The sequence below is a fragment of the Galleria mellonella genome, unplaced genomic scaffold (assembly GCF_026898425.1).
Source record: "Galleria mellonella isolate WM207_F2 unplaced genomic scaffold, CSIRO_AGI_GalMel_v1 utg57, whole genome shotgun sequence".
Lineage (NCBI taxonomy): Eukaryota > Metazoa > Arthropoda > Insecta > Lepidoptera > Pyralidae > Galleria > Galleria mellonella.
In genome coordinates this window covers 11,214,748-11,231,320 of record NW_026442119.1, presented here as the reverse complement: position 1 = coordinate 11,231,320, position 16,573 = coordinate 11,214,748, and the positions used below count along the sequence as shown (strand labels likewise).

The window sequence follows — 16,573 nt, the reverse complement described above, 5'->3', positions numbered from 1 at the left end:
TACACACGTTAAATACAACATATAAATATCAAATACAAGAGAACACAATGATGACAGTCTTCTAATCATTTTTATATTTAAATTAAATTGGAAAGATAAAATGATTTTAATCTTTTTTTGAAGGAACTGCTAGACGGGCTATTCTGAATATTCACGGGAAGTTTATTCCACAGCTGTACAGCACGATATGCAAATGAGTTACCCATAAAATGGGTTTTACAGCAGGGAAGCTTCAGTACCCTGGACTGGTTCAGACAAAGACGTCTAGGTCTGGAAGGAGGAGGTAATAATTGGAACCGGGAACGAAGGTAGGAAGGAGAATTGGGATTATTAAGGATATTATATAGGACCGCTAGGACATGTGTCTCATGACGATGTCTAATTGGGAGCCACTTTAAACGAGTGCGGTATTCCGAGACATGATCATATTTTCGTAAGCTGAAAATAAACCTTATCGCTAAATTTTGCAACCGCTCAAGCTTATTTAGCAGCTCCTCGGTCACATCTAAGAAACAGACATCGGCATAATCCAGAATGGGAAGAAGAATAGATTGTGCAAGCATAATTTTGGTATTGAAAGGGAGAAAGTATTTATTTTTTCTACCACAACCATATTACACATTAATTGGCAACTATATCATAAAACTAAATAAAACATAAAACTATAGTTGTGGGAGACTGGCGTCTAAATCGGGCAGCGAGCTGCCTGTGTCTTAGATCACCAGGATCACCCCCCCCCCCCTCCTCAGAAATAAACATCAATAATATATTACTAACTGCCATCATGATAAGGAATAAAAATGTATACAATATAAGTAACACAATAATTAGAATATTTATTTATCTAAAGAACTATTTTGTAAGTATATGACCGCAAATGATATAACGTCATATATTATATATATAACAGAACTTTATAATACATTGAGTATATATAAATTTTTGTTCGTCATCATCATCATAAACCTTCCCCATAGACTGCCATAAAGTCCTAAGCCACCTGCATCCAGTGACTCCCCGCAATGTATTTCAGGTCATCAATCCATCTAGTGGATGTCGTCCTATACTGCGTTTGCCCATACAGGGTTTTTATTACGATACTTATATTATTATATAAGAATATCCTTATATAATATCCTGATGAGCTCCGTAAATATATATATATATATATATATACATAGCCAGTACATAAAATGAACTATTCTAAATTGCCATGCATTTTTTTCAGAATAACTTTTAATGCAATCGAATTAGGATCAATTTAAAATCGAGGTAAACGTTTGACCTAAGTATTCGAGTCAATGATTTGATACTAATCCAAATAAAAAAGTCACTGCTAGTTGATTCTTTCAGAGGATTAACGAATTACTATTATACAACACAAAACATATATTACACAAAATATATATTAGACAACACAAAACATGTAAAAAAATAATATTAACAGCAAATATCTTAAATGTTTTCAACTATTGCAAACTATTTGACATATACGTAACCAAGTGACAGGTATACATGTTTTATAACTTGGGCTAGCTTGAGGACCACATAATCGGTGTAATTATGTCGTACCAACAAAGTGATATACATACGTTCGACTAAGATGCGCCATAAACATCTCCAGGAGTTTTTACTCAGCAAAAACTCATTACAGTCGTGTACGTGTTTTCATTATAATTCTGAACGTGCAGACAGACATAAGCTGCTCAGCCTAATAGTGATGTCATTACGAAAATGTGAATTGTTCCTTTATTCAGGTGTAGACCTCTGTAGAGTAATAAATGAATGCTGTAGTACACCTATGAGGATGCTTGTTGCTGTAATACGCTAAGTTTAATAATCTATGCCTCTTTAATTCAATCTATATCGTAATTTTTTTAAATATGATTACGCATATTTTTTATAGACTATCCTTGCTAAATCTAAAATGTGAAAATAAATATGATTCTTTGTTTTCTTTTCTTCAAACCAGTGAGGTGGGAAACAAGCATGCAGCCCACTGAATAGTAAGTGGTTACCATAGCCTATGAACGCCTGCAATACTAGGAGCATTACGGCCCATTGCTAACCCAAAAAAAACCCTCTTACTCCTTTTTTGAAGAACTCCATATTATAGTTTCTTGGAAAGATCTTTGTTTGTTACCTATTAGCACCTTAACGGCTTAACCAATACGAGTATTTATGAAATTTTGTATACACATAATATAGAGAATAAAAAAGGACGTAGACTATTTCTTATTAGAAAGATTTTTCTTAGGAACTTATATCTGATCACACGAATGAAGTCGCAGGTAAATGCTTATATTAATATCAATAGATGTGCAAGTATTATTTCTATTATCTTCATCTTTACAAATATTATAAACGTGCAAGTGAGTTTGTTTATTTATTACGTCTTGGCTCCTTAACGTCTTAACCGATCGTCATTATATTTGGTATACGCATCTACATGGATCAAGCAACATACGAGTATTCTGTTCACGTGAACGAAATCGTGAGTAAAAGCTAATATAGCAATAAAAATTTCTACGAATATATTAATTTGAAATAATATTATATTAATACAGTAAATAGTTAGTGATATTTATCTTTAGTTGCGAGGTTTCGATATCATAATGGACATTATTATTGTGTCAGTTTGGATCGGCGATAGAACGAGAGCCCTCATTCCTAGTTAGTTTACAGCAATAAAATTGCCATTTTGATTTATAATATCTATCTCTATCATATAATTAGGTAAATTATTGCTTTAATTCTAATATCCTTACTAATGTTATGAATGTGTGAGTGAGTTATTTATTATTGTGTGCGAACAGTTCTCGTATATACTTAAGTAGTATTTGGACTTTGATTAACTTTTACATTTCATAACGATTAATCAATATATTCCAATCACGTGATCACGAGTATAAACTAATATATTAATATTATGTACATTAAATGACATCCAATTTTACTGATCCGAATTATTTGTTAACCTCAAATTATTCTTATTTGTGAGAGTTATTATACTTTCAATTTTCCGTTAGTTTCAGCAGCAATTGTATTTCCATTATATACAGATAAACAGACGTGACTAAATTATAAAGTCGTTTCAGCACGACCTATTGCTAGCGTAATCCAAATAATATCTAGGCAGATTGGTAAAGCAAAACTAGAATAAAAGAGCAATATTTTTGTAACCGATACAGTTTTTCTGGTGTCGAGATATAAGAACAAAAACTTTAATCATACTTTTTTGTCAACATTCTTGCGCACACATTTTTGGTTGTACTAAATTAATATTTGTAAAAAATTTTAAATACATTCCAACTCATTTAAGGCGCGTTTATCGAATGCACAACGTTATTTTGCACGTGACAATTTTATTCTTAGATTACGTGAGAATATTATACTACATCTATGGTATTGTCATAGATACGGAATTTTTTTTTAATTTTCAGTGGTCAGTAACAATAATGGAAAGTGATTAAAAAAGTTATTTAAATAGTGACACTGCAAGACTATAAATTATGGGGCATCTAGTGAGCACAGGATAACAAATACCTCTTGTTTGACCCCACTGCCTCGGGGGCGTCGTACATTGCACGAGTCAGCCGTAGAACCTGCTTAGCATAGTAATAATGAACTTGCTCCTTATGGTCTAAGACGTGGGTGGAAGGAATTACTTTCGTTTATTTCTTTGTTTTTCAATTATTGCATAACTTGAAAACCAAGTAATAATAAAACAATAATAATTAACAGAACAATAATTTATATATTTTTTTTCTTTTTGTACTTCCCCAGTTAAAATTATTTGACGATACTTCATTTATAAAAATCTATCAAATCCTTCAAACTCTGTATTTTAGAAATGATATACATACCACAAAGTAACAGATAGTACATATATACAAAATGTAATATCAAAATTTGAAATTTATAATTATTTATTTCTCCAGCTTAAGTATATTTTAAACGTTACACTCCCTTTTCAACGGTTAAGTAAAAAATATATGTCAGTCTCTACTGTACTTTATATTGAAAGGTGTCTTATAATTTAAGACCTCTTTCAATAGTCATAATTTGAGCATAGAATTTATATGGTTTACTTTCGTTCAAGAATGAAATATTCTTGTTCAAGTTTAGTAACATTGAACAAGTAGTCGTATTGCGTAATTATAAATTATTATTTTAAATAATTTTGTTTCAATACTATGTATCTTAAATATTAATATAAATTAATTTATAAATAATTTGTAGATAAATTTATTTAGGCTAATGATAATCAGAAGGAGACGTCTACAATATAGAATTGATATGTACAATCAAACACCGGTAAGGACTCTTAGCATTACCTAATTTGATTGATATTTGGTACACACGCAGCATTTGGGTTCGATACAGATGTAGACTTTTTGTATAATGGTCAATCAACATATCCAGGTCATGTGGACGAAAACACGGGTAGAAACTAGTATACTACATAGAGTACATATTGTCACCGTCATCAATACTGTATAACCATCATTACTTTTCAAATTGATGAGGCAATTCAAAATAAACTTTACCCGGAATAAATTCAATAACGAGCCTGAAGCAAGACGTTCCGATGGCAAATATTTATTCAACATTACAGTAACGTTCGTTGGTTTAAATTATATTAAAGATTGCTATTCTTAACGTTCAAATAATAATGATATTCTAAAGTTACATTTTATAATGCTTAATTACTCCATAATTGTACAAATATAGCTTCAAAAGAGTACAAGATATTACATTAATGACTTCAATTGCTCTTTTTAGTGTTATGAGCAAATTAAATGTTTTGAGAATTAGTACACCATGCTTATTTTATACAATTGCAACTTTTGATGACTAAAGTGTTTACCTCTACATGTTTTTGATATAGAAAAAATAAGCCTTTCTTATATTATAGAAAAATTGTTTTGAAAGAAAGAATTATTTTTATTCAAGTAAACTTGGATTTAAGCATTTTTGGATAGACTTTTTTTTTTAATTATTCTACCGCCCATTCGGAACGCAATTTTAACCAAGAAAAACATGCAAGGAACTCAGCTGTTACTTTTTTCAAAATTTTTAATATAGAAATTATTAATTTGTGTGAAACAATATACTAAACAGTATCAAATTATATTTTTTTGATATATAGTATATAATTAAAGCAAATTAATTAAACAAATCAGTTGTAGTGGTCAGAGCAGACCAGTCCCTACAGGCGGCACCCGTTCACGAGTATGACAGATCAGCCAACCATCATTACGCTTAACCATATTTTAAAGAAGTCAATACCCAGCACATCATGCCTTAAGCTTCAAATAACTCATCTAACAATATACTAATGGTTCTATAATATTACCAACCAAGTAAAAATTTAAATAAACGCTCTAAAGCTTAGATCCTTCGATTATATAGATCGAGTCTCAAAAGCGGGTCTACTTTTTGCCACCTTATTGTCAAATTAGCTGACTTGCTTTCCTTATCAGTGTTCTATATACTTATGCATGCAATGTATCTTGACGTATTATTTAATAAATAAAATTAGTATTTACACGTTAAAAAGATGCAGAAATGATAAAACAAAATAAATATAAAAATTATAAAGAAATCATTCTATCGCTATTTATCACGCAAAATTGTATGAAAAAGTTGACTCGCCTTTCTCGATACATTTGTACGGACACTCTATCTATATAATCTAAGCTTATATCATAATGGCGCGCTATATCTTTAGATACCTGTTTTGTTTTTGGCAAAATCCCCTAATATCGAGGTGAATGCCACTAAAAAAGAAATATATATATATCATCATAACCACTACTCATCATCACTACATAGTATGAAACAAAGTCGCTGTCGCTGTCTGTCCGTTCCTATGTATGCTTAAATCTTAAAAACTACGCAACGAATTTTGAAGCGATTTTTTTTTAAAATAGATAGAGTGATTCAAGAGGAAGGTTTATATGTATTATACATGCATAATATTGTAGAGAAACACTGATAAATTTAGAGGTTTCTAATGTGATGTTGTAAATAAACAATTTTTTGCGCTTACTTTGCAAACGCTGGCTGAACCCCACGAGATAAATATATATACCTGTCATCATGATCCTTACGTAAATTGCATTATATTTTAATCACCTAGTAATAAATTCATCGGACAATTTTATGACGTGTGTTGCCAGCCCTAAAAAGCTCAAGCAAGATTGTAGTATCTATCCGTTCGTGTATACAGACAAAAAGGACGAATGTATTTTTCTCTTTCTATGTGCGAGGTCAAAACCAGCCAGACCACTTTTATTGCTGTTTTACTGTTTGCAATTTAACTTGAAACGTTAAACTGGGATGCGGTAAGCAAACAACAATAATGATAATCGTATTCTCACATCACTGAGTACATGGTAATAACCACTTTATTTGCTTTCCTATCTATCCACTTACTGTGGTTGCCGTTATTTTGACTATAATCAAAGAACGTCACAAAAATAAATAATAAAAGCTAATTAACTTTTAATGAAATTACTCCAGAAACACTCACTAAATGAACTGAGTAATAACTCGAAACATTCAAAAAATTAATATTTTTTTTTTTATTTGTACTGCTATTAGGCATCAGCAACCTATTTAATAGTCGGATCAATTATTCATTTGTTTATATCTTTCTTAAGTTCTATTGAAACAGTTCCGTTGTGACATTGTTTAGGGTAGGCGTCTTTTCACTAATCCCCATCGGTCAATTTGTTTATATCAAATGTAATCCATTAAACTGAAAATAAATAAACAAAATATAGAGACATCCTCCTATAATAATCATTAATCATACTTATTATAGAAGAACTTCAATTACGAAATAAATATATATACATACATACATACATATATATATATATATATATATATAGACAGACTTTCGGGACATAAAGCATAAACACGGTCTATATAATCTGGGTAATAATAAAAAAAAAACTGGGTAATTTTACCTACCTAATAACTATATATGTTTTTATAGTAGTTAGCTAATATAAAAAATAAATATTATATTATAAGTCACTTTTTATTAGTTAAATGTTAATAAAGCAAGATATACTAAAAAAATATAAAAGCAACATGCTTTCGGTCAATCATATCGTAATCGTAATAGAAACAAATCTCCAATCTCGTACCGATGTGTAAATTTAAATTTGTTTGTGACAAATTCCAGAAATTTTCTTAGATGTGGTGCAATGATGATGTCGAATCAAACTTTGAAGATGAACGGCAGAATCTCATCAGTTCGCTGAAACTATGTTTCAAGTTCTGATTGAGCATTACACTCTTAGAAAATTATACACATTACTGTGAATTACAAGCTGCTCCGAGAATCGAGATGTCCGTTTTATTAAACAGAAAGTTTAAACAAGAAATCATTCCCTGGCTTCAGTATTGAACTTACAGATGAGATAACAATATTATATTCAACAAGTTTATTAACTTTTATGAAATTAAAGAAAACAAAAGCCTTTTACTTTAAGAAAATTTATTATTTTAACAAAATGTCAAACGTAGTTCATATACGATAAATATATATATATATATATATATATATATATATATATATATATATATATAAATTCTATGCGTAATTCAACTTTCAGCCTTTCCCGTGGATGTCGTAAGAGAGGGCGAGGGATGGGCAACAGCGTCCCTCTTAAAATATCTTCAAAGCCTAACTATGGTTGCCAATCCGCTTGCCAAGCGTGGCAACTACTGGCAAAATGTCCCAAGGGGGAGGCTTATGCTCAACAATGGACAGTTAAAGGCTCATATAAATACGTTTCATTATTATCATTTTAGTAGTTTATATTATTACTGTTGATCATAGATTTCACCCTTATATAAGACCTACTAACTGACCCATGCAACTTCCGACGCCTGTCAAATTATCAAAACTTAGCAGAATACTAGGGCACTGACCTAATTTTTCTATAACCTGCAATGCAGCAATAAGTCGCCGTATAACTTATTGTGAGAAAGAATTACTGTTCGAAACAATGAGATGAAGCAACGGCTTTATTAAGTTACCGGGATTTCGTGAGCCGTCATGGCACACGCTTAACTTTATTGTGCACGAAGCGCACACTGTCGGCTTTTTTAAACTAAATACACTTACAATATATTGAGATCTGGTAGCTCTTGTGCTGTGAGAAACACTGGCTCCTTGCCTAATTCAGGCTACACACTCATGCGATTATCATTAATGATATTATCATACTTAAAAGTTCTTTCGGAGTTACTTTTCCTGTTCCTATTTTTGCAATTTTTATATCTCTTTTATACTTTATATTATATAAATAAAAGTTTCATATAATCTGTTGTATTACAAAATTGTAACTGTGAGAACACGGATTAAGAAATTGTGTAGGGATTAGCAGCCTATCTTTTGTCTAAGTGTGTATCTGTATTAAGATATACGAGTATATACACACAGATATTAGTGTGTGTACGAATATATAAGCTAATATGACAGTATACTAATATTATAAACGTGAATGTGAGTTTGTTTGTTTGTTATCTCTTGGCGCCATAAGGGCTTAACAATCTTCTCGTAATTTAAGGTGGTATACAGGATAAATAAAGACATAAACTACTTTTTAATCCGGTCAATCATTATATTCCGGTAAAAATATTTTCTAATATAAACTGGTCCAAAATAAATTAATTTTAACATCTTTCTTGTTATTTTATTGATATTTCTCTGAATAATACAATTAATTACTTAATCACATAAACTAATGCTTTTGTGTCACCTGTTTTTGTTTACTCTAAAAGATAAAACTACTTTCGGCCCATATAATATCGCGGCACTTGCATCTAGTCCTTTTACCATAAAAGCAGAGTGCATCTTTCACTTTCTGCGGTCATGAAAGGAAATATAGTGTATTAAGTACAGTACTGCTCACGAATAAGGTCACTCAGAAATTTTGTACCTGCACCACTGTCTGAAACTAGGTTATTGCCTAAATCGTGAAATAAGTCACATTCTCAGTATATAAACTTAGCACTTTATCTTTTTCTCTTACAAATTTCTTTATTTTAATTGTCGTAATATTTAGTAATCATTATCTCATTTGTTTTGTTTGATAAATGCCAAGTATGAAAAATTATTATAAAATAAAAAACAAATATGATGACTTATGGGAATCGGTGAGGGAGGAAGAAATACGCCGACTATAAATAAATAGGATAATGGTAATGCGTAATAACCATACCGCTCACTCTAAACATAATATAATATAAAAGTATACATCTTGATCCATGTTTCGACCATATTGTATTGTATCATAATTTTTAATCGAAACTAACAACCTGCCCGGCTTCGCACATGTCTATCAATAAAAAAATGAGATCAAATCTTTTTCTTTTTTTAACCATATTTTTTACTTTTACATACGATTTAAAATAATTCTTTGATACAAACTTTATCCTGAAAATTACAAACACAAAAAATAGACAAATAGATACAGTCGTTCTAAAGTAATGCACTTACATATATTCGGCAATTGATATTTATTTGTATAGACGAAAAACTTAAAAAAAAAAATTAGGATGTTAAGATTTGAACTAATCAATCCTTGAAATTTTTGAAAATTTTAAAATAAATTAAACTCCGTACTGCAACAGAGATACTATATCTAAAGTAATATATTTTATCCTAACTTACCCAAGCAAACCTATAAAATGCAATAAGCTTATAAAACAACACGAGTCCATTAAAAGATTTGCATTTTACAGCAAACTAAATTTACTATTCTAACTTCATTTCTGAACTAATAATAACAAAATAGAGTCTATAAACTCGGCAAGAAAAAACTTGTCATTACTGGAAGTGAATTTACCAGAGGGAGACTTTGTAGAAAAGTCGTTTGCTTGGGCACCTCTGTCCCATTCGTGTTTCTACAATGAACCAGTTGTGTTTGTATGGCTGTGTTTCGGTTTGAAGGGTAGGATATGGCATCAAATTTACTATGTTGCATAAAAAAAATACATATTAAAGATATTGTTGACTCTGGGTTCTAGCCCAGAACTCATTTAAGTGGGACAGTTGTACCCAGAAATGCATAAATATGAGTAACATACCTTGATCTAAAAGAGGATATCACTATTAAATATTAATAAGTCCTTTGCATACTCCAGTATATTTTTCCAGTTATTTAAAAAAAAAAAAACATTTATATTGCAAATTTAATGCTACTCTAAATCTGAATATTCATAACTATGAGCATAAAGGCGTGTTTTAAACTAGGATGCTTTATGTTTAAATATGAAGCATAAATACAGTCTAAATACCTTATGGACGCTATACAAAAATTGAGTAAAATAAACAATTATATACTGAACTATCGGAAACGATATAATTTATTTTACAATTAATTTAATTTAACTTTTAACACATGTGTAAAAAAGATCAGTAATGATTAAGTGAATAAAATCCTTGTCACTTTATAAAAAATAACAATATACCTTATAAACGAGTGACAGGCCACCCCGTCCTTATCCCGTGGGTATCATAAGAGGCAACTAAGGGAGTGCAAGGGATGGGCAGCAGCGTCCCTCTTTAAACATATACAAGACATAACTGCGGTTGCCAATCTGCCTGCCAAGCGTGGTAACTACTGACATAATCCCCCATGGGGGAGGTTTGTATTTAGTAGTTAAAGGCTGATGATTATGAGAAAAAAAAACAAAATTATAACATGCCTATTGACCAGGAGTATACTCATATAGTTAATATCATTACAATGTAACTTATAAATAAATGTAACTTTGTTATATTACATGACCATGTGTTTGCATTGCAATGTAGTTAACGTATTCACTAGTGTTGCTCGTTTCTGAGCTGTTAAATTACACGCAAAGACTCTTAGTGAAAAATACGCACTCGTACCTGTAAAGGCGGAATTATAACAAACGAGCGAACACTATACTTCTCACATTTGACCAATTTCTGTTTAGGGTAAACGTGCGTTCGCGAACAAATTTCTGGAACGCTCTTAGAACATTCATTTGTACTTCGAAAATCTCAGATGAATTACTATAAATATATAGATATGGCAAGAGCACAAACGCGTTCGTTAGACGGAGCGGATGTCATGGCAACGTTGACTTGACGACACAATAAAACAATAGATACTAATTAATATATCATCTGAGGTATAAACACCACATACCGCAGTACAAGAACCTCAGATTAATTACTATTTATTTTTGAAAAGAACATAATAGCATTCCAGTAGATATAGCACAAACCGTTACGGTTCTTTGCTCCTTAATCTAAGTTCTTATAGGCTAAACCTATGTGGTGGGGGAAAAAGGGATTGTTAGTAATGGAGACTAAGAATCCCATTGCTAGCAATATATCTAACCAGGTCGACCTTCTCGCGGTTCCCCTGGAAACTATCATGATTAATTCCTGATGAATTCATCATGATGGGCTAACTGGCCTGTTTTCATCCTCATCGATCACCCTTCACTGGTGCCCCGCCAGCGTATCCCATTAGCGCAGGCGGGGTCTCCATACCACTCCATTTTCATCCAATAAAAAAAAAACCTATGTGTTTCTAAATTCTATCTCTACTATTGGATTTTTTAATTATTTTTTAGTGTAACTCGACCTTGACGAATCCAAAATATTGTTGTCGTTGAATAATTTAACGTACACTCAAGCACGGCGGATTTATAATTTAGAAATTGGACGAAAGGAAAGGAAAATTCTTAGAATGTTTTTTCGTTATAAAATATTCCACTGTCACATACATAGAAGCGAAACAACGCAAACTCTTTGCAAAAAAAATCTTAAAGTTATGTTAAAAGTTTTTGGAACTGGCCACTAACCAAAAAATTATTCTACTTTTTGAAAATGGAATTCTCTGGTATCAAAATAATCTTGCAAAGATTAATCTATAAATAGTATTATTACTTATTCTGTGGTATAAGTGATGTCCTCTCTTTTTCAAATATATATCTTTTTGGAAAAGGAACACAACGTAACGTCAGCTACAGTGTTTTGTTTAATTAACCAAGTACTTAATATACTTGGCATAATTGATACTATATCAAGTACTGAGTACTGTAACTTCGTATATGTAGAAATTTCTGTTGTAAATAGCATTCTAACATCAACTGCCATAGCAGCGGCTGTGATAGCGGGAATAATTAATCCGTGTGAACGCTTATAACCACAAAACCCACTCTTGCTTTAAATACATGAAGAGCTACCTATATGAGGCGTAGTTTAATACACTTCAAAGCCAGATTATCTGTAATTATCTTTACATATAACAAAATAGTAACGAAATCAAAATTCAATTTTAAATATTTTTAAAAATACAGTTTATAAGTATATATTAGAATTAAAAACGAAAGTTTATAAAAATTGCTTTGTAATACTTGAATGTGTTTTAATGGGTGAAAATGGAATATTAAACCTCACCTGTGTTATCGGTATACACTGGCCAAGTAGCAGTGAAAAATGATAGGTGAAAATGAAAGCAGGTCAATTAGCTCATCGTGACGAATTCCATAATACTTAACCACGATTTCCGGGGGGAACCGGGTGGAGGTCAACCTGTTATAATAGTTGCTAGCAATGGGGCTGTTAGATCCAAATTACTAACAACCTACCCCTTGAAGTTGTAAATACGAGTACAGAGTTTTAACATCATGTGGTAACATTACCATATGATGTAAAGTCGCCCTGAGTAATTATGACGAAATTTTCACAGTATATTACGTTAAATGTAGGTTAATATATAAGCTATATAAATAAATAAATATATATATATTAATGGACGTAAGAACGAAACACTTCAGCAATTTAAATAGGTTAACTAAATATTTAACGTATTTTCGAACAATGCCGACAGTGCGCTATCTTTTTGCAGGTGTAATGGAATTCCCGAACCTTTCATATTAAATGATCAAGCGGCCGCTAGATTCGTATCAATATTTTTTTTATATCCGACCTTCGTCAGGGAAAAATGTTCAGTTTCATTAATATTATCCTTACAATGCTGTTATCTTAAGAAAAAAAAGTACGCCTAATAATTCGATTATATAAGATACAAGAAAAATAAACATTATGCTTTGATTTTATTGATAAAAGAAAAGCTTCTCAATTCGTTCCTAACTTTTTTTTATATGTAATGTCGTCACTAATTTTGAAACAAATTTAAATAATTGTTCTTTTTGAACAAAAACGTTTACTCTCATACTTGTACTGACTTGGTCAAAATTGAAACAGTCTTACAAGTATACTACAATGGTGGCAAAGAAGCATACGGCTCGTCTGAGGACGAAAAAATCTATTATATTTTGTAGGTAATAGAATATTAAAAAACATTACCTATAGCCCTTCAAACACATATTTTTGTTAAAATAATCTTTACCTAAGAGCAGCATAATATAACTGCTTATATATCCTGTCATACTCAGTAGCTATGTCAGTTGAGAACTCTCCGCCAATAACTGGTAAATTACTAAGTGGTTTCAGTAATTAGCAAACACTAATGGTAAGGTCATTAACACTTGCGTGCATTTTGCAAAAAAAAAAAACGTTACAACCGCAAAACAATGTCTGAGAACAGGTTAAGTTTATACCTTATGCGCATAGTTATACAATATTAATTACATTAGCAATTATTACATTAAAAAAGGTTATCTATTTATATTAAAGATAAACAATTATTACAAATAAAAATTTATATTTTTTTTCATATGTTATTTGTTTACGGGATATGGAAAAATTAATTTAAATAAAAACTTTCTTACTTTACTGATTAACATTTTTAAAATTTATAACTAAACAACATCAATGAAATGTTTCATTTTTATATAATATTTATCTACCTGTAAATATTCCTAATAAAATAATAAAGGTACAATAAACGAAATTAACTAACTGACACAGCTAGATCCAGGAATATTTTGTATAAGAGGGAATTTCCTGGAATTCCCACAGGAACAGAAAAAAGCAAACATATTAACATTAACGTAATTCATAAACAAATAATAAAAAAGTAATATATTTTATAGAATTTTTATATGTATAATTTGATGTAATAAATAGCTTTAAATAAGTAACAGCAAAACTGATGAAAAATATTACAAGTAATAAAACTGTAGGTTTGTTTTATGTTTGTCATAAAAGCTCTCCCTGCTGAAATTGAAAAATAATTGCTACGGATGTACATAAAACATGACTACCTCCTAATTTGAAATACTAAAAATAAACATTCATTACTTATATCTCTCATTACAGTTTATATTTAGAATACAAAAATAAAAACATAAAAATAAGAACTTACCGATTAAACCGGGAACCGGGATAACTTGCAAAATAATTTCAAAAATCAAATAAAAAACATTAAAGCATCTTCAATTCTCTAGCTGTACACAGGAAAACTCAGTCTTATTTTGTTTTTAAAAATTGAATTTCGAACAGTTTTATTTTCATTTACTTCGCAGCAAAGGAATCGTAAGTCGCGTGCTGGAAACGAAAGTGCGACGAACTGCGCGAGCTTCGGCGAGTAAAGGCGACAACACACTGTGAGAGCGGTGGCAGGCTGCGCCAGTGCCCCCTCCGGCTATCACTCTACTTTCGGTTATTCTCTCGCCTCCCCCGAGACCGAGACCGATTTATCACAGTTCCGTATCGTGTTAGCTCGCAGACAATCCAGAGTTGACACTAGTGGTATGGCACAGAATCATTCTTATACGAATCCTCACTAACCACTATTCGCAAATCCGACGAAGTATCTCTGACCGCACAATGTCACCGGTAATGACTAAATCGCTACAAAAAAGGCTAACCCAGATTATTATTGTTCCAAAAATAGCAAGACAATTGTAATTACAGTTAAACATCTTAATTTTCTAGCAAAAATATAAAATAGTACCTATTTATAATATTACGTTATATATATGCTATAGATAATATTACGTTACCAGTAATATTTACAATTTACTTATCTCATCAACCAACTTCAAAGAAACAATGAGATTCTCAATTCGGTCATTTTTTTTTTACTTTAGAACGCCATCATTTATAAACCAATTTGAAATTTGTTATCTGACAGGATATAGGTACTTACAAATTAATTAATATGTTAGTTTTTACTAATATATCAAAGTGACTATTTTCGCCACTTAGTTGAGGTCGGGTTGTTATTTTGTGGGACAAAATCTATTATACAACCTAAGTATAGTTAATTAATCTAATGTAGTCGAAATAAGATTCAATTCAAGTTATTATATTTACCATATAATATTTCCGTTACATTGCCGTGTATAGAATAGGCCACCCCTTCCTTTCCCTTGGGTGTCATAAGAGGCGAATAAGGGAGAGCGAGGAATGGCCAGCAGCGTCCTTCTTAAAACATCTCCAAAGCCTAACTGCAGTTACCAATCCGCCTGCCAAGCGTGACAACTACTATCAAAACCTCCCAAGGGGGAGGCTTATGTTCCGCAGTGGACAGTTAAAGGCTGATATGATAATGATGATGATATCCTTAACATGAATCATAGATACAGATATTTTATTGTTTCTATATGAGAAATAGGGGCTGAACGAATTTTAATAAAACTTCGCATAACTAATAATTACCAAAGGCCAAATCATATAAGAATATCTAATATTATTTTTAAAATAAAAAATATCTCGTTCACTGAATACTACAATACACTGATATAGGGAAAAAAGGATTGTTAATAATGAAATCTAACTAACCCAATGGGGGGGAAGGAATTGTTAGCAATGGAGTTTGACAGCCCCATTACTAGCAATATGCCTTATTAGGTTTTATTAACAATTCTTGTTGAATTCGTTACGATGGCCTAACTGACCTGCTTCATCCTCACCTATCATCCTTCAATGATGCCCCGCTGGTGTATACCGATAGCGCGGGTGGTGTTACCATTCCATTATCATCCATTAAAAAAAAACTAACCCATTGTTAGCAATATATGGATTTTTTTATGGGTGAAAATAGTATGCTAACCCCGCCTGCACTAACAGGATACGATGGCGGAGCACCAGTGAAGGATGATAGATGAGAACGAAAACACAATATACCCAACCAGGTCGACCTCCTCGCGGTTCTCCCTGGAAACTATTATGGTTAATTCCTGATGAATTCATCATGATAGGCTAACTGGCCTGTTTTCATTCTTATCTATCTCCCTTCACTGGTGCTCCACCAGTGTATCCCGTTAGCGCAGGCGGGGTTACCATACCATTTTGCTGCCCATACCTTGACCATTAAGGCCAATTCTACGCCAGGGCCACACGACCTTGTACCCATTCATAAATATATAAATTACCACACGAAATATCAAACATAGGTACTCTAACTTAATAAATATAACTCACATAAGAAATATAATCACGACCCAATTTCTTGGGCAAGTATTCTATTATTGCGATGTAAACATCTATGGAGAAATGTCAATTTCTCCGAATGGATTAGTCAAGTGGAATATATCATAATAAATTTAGTTGTAACCATTTCGATAGGCGAACACGACAGCTTGAAATATC

The 16,573-nt window shown here is 31.6% G+C and overlaps 1 protein-coding gene across 2 annotated transcripts in view; it reads right to left on the bottom strand.

The window, feature by feature from the left end:
- LOC113509835 (mucin-5AC) overlaps window positions 1-14,593 on the bottom strand; it is a 65,919-nt gene extending 51,326 nt beyond the window's left edge. The window contains exon 1 of one of the 2 annotated variants that reach the window (XM_031910804.2): window positions 14,343-14,593. The gene's annotated coding sequence lies outside the window, so the exon portion shown is untranslated. The remainder of the gene's footprint in view (window positions 1-14,342) is intronic. The other variant, XM_052899346.1, reaches the window with a different exon arrangement.
- Between the last annotated feature and the right edge of the window lie 1,980 nt (window positions 14,594-16,573).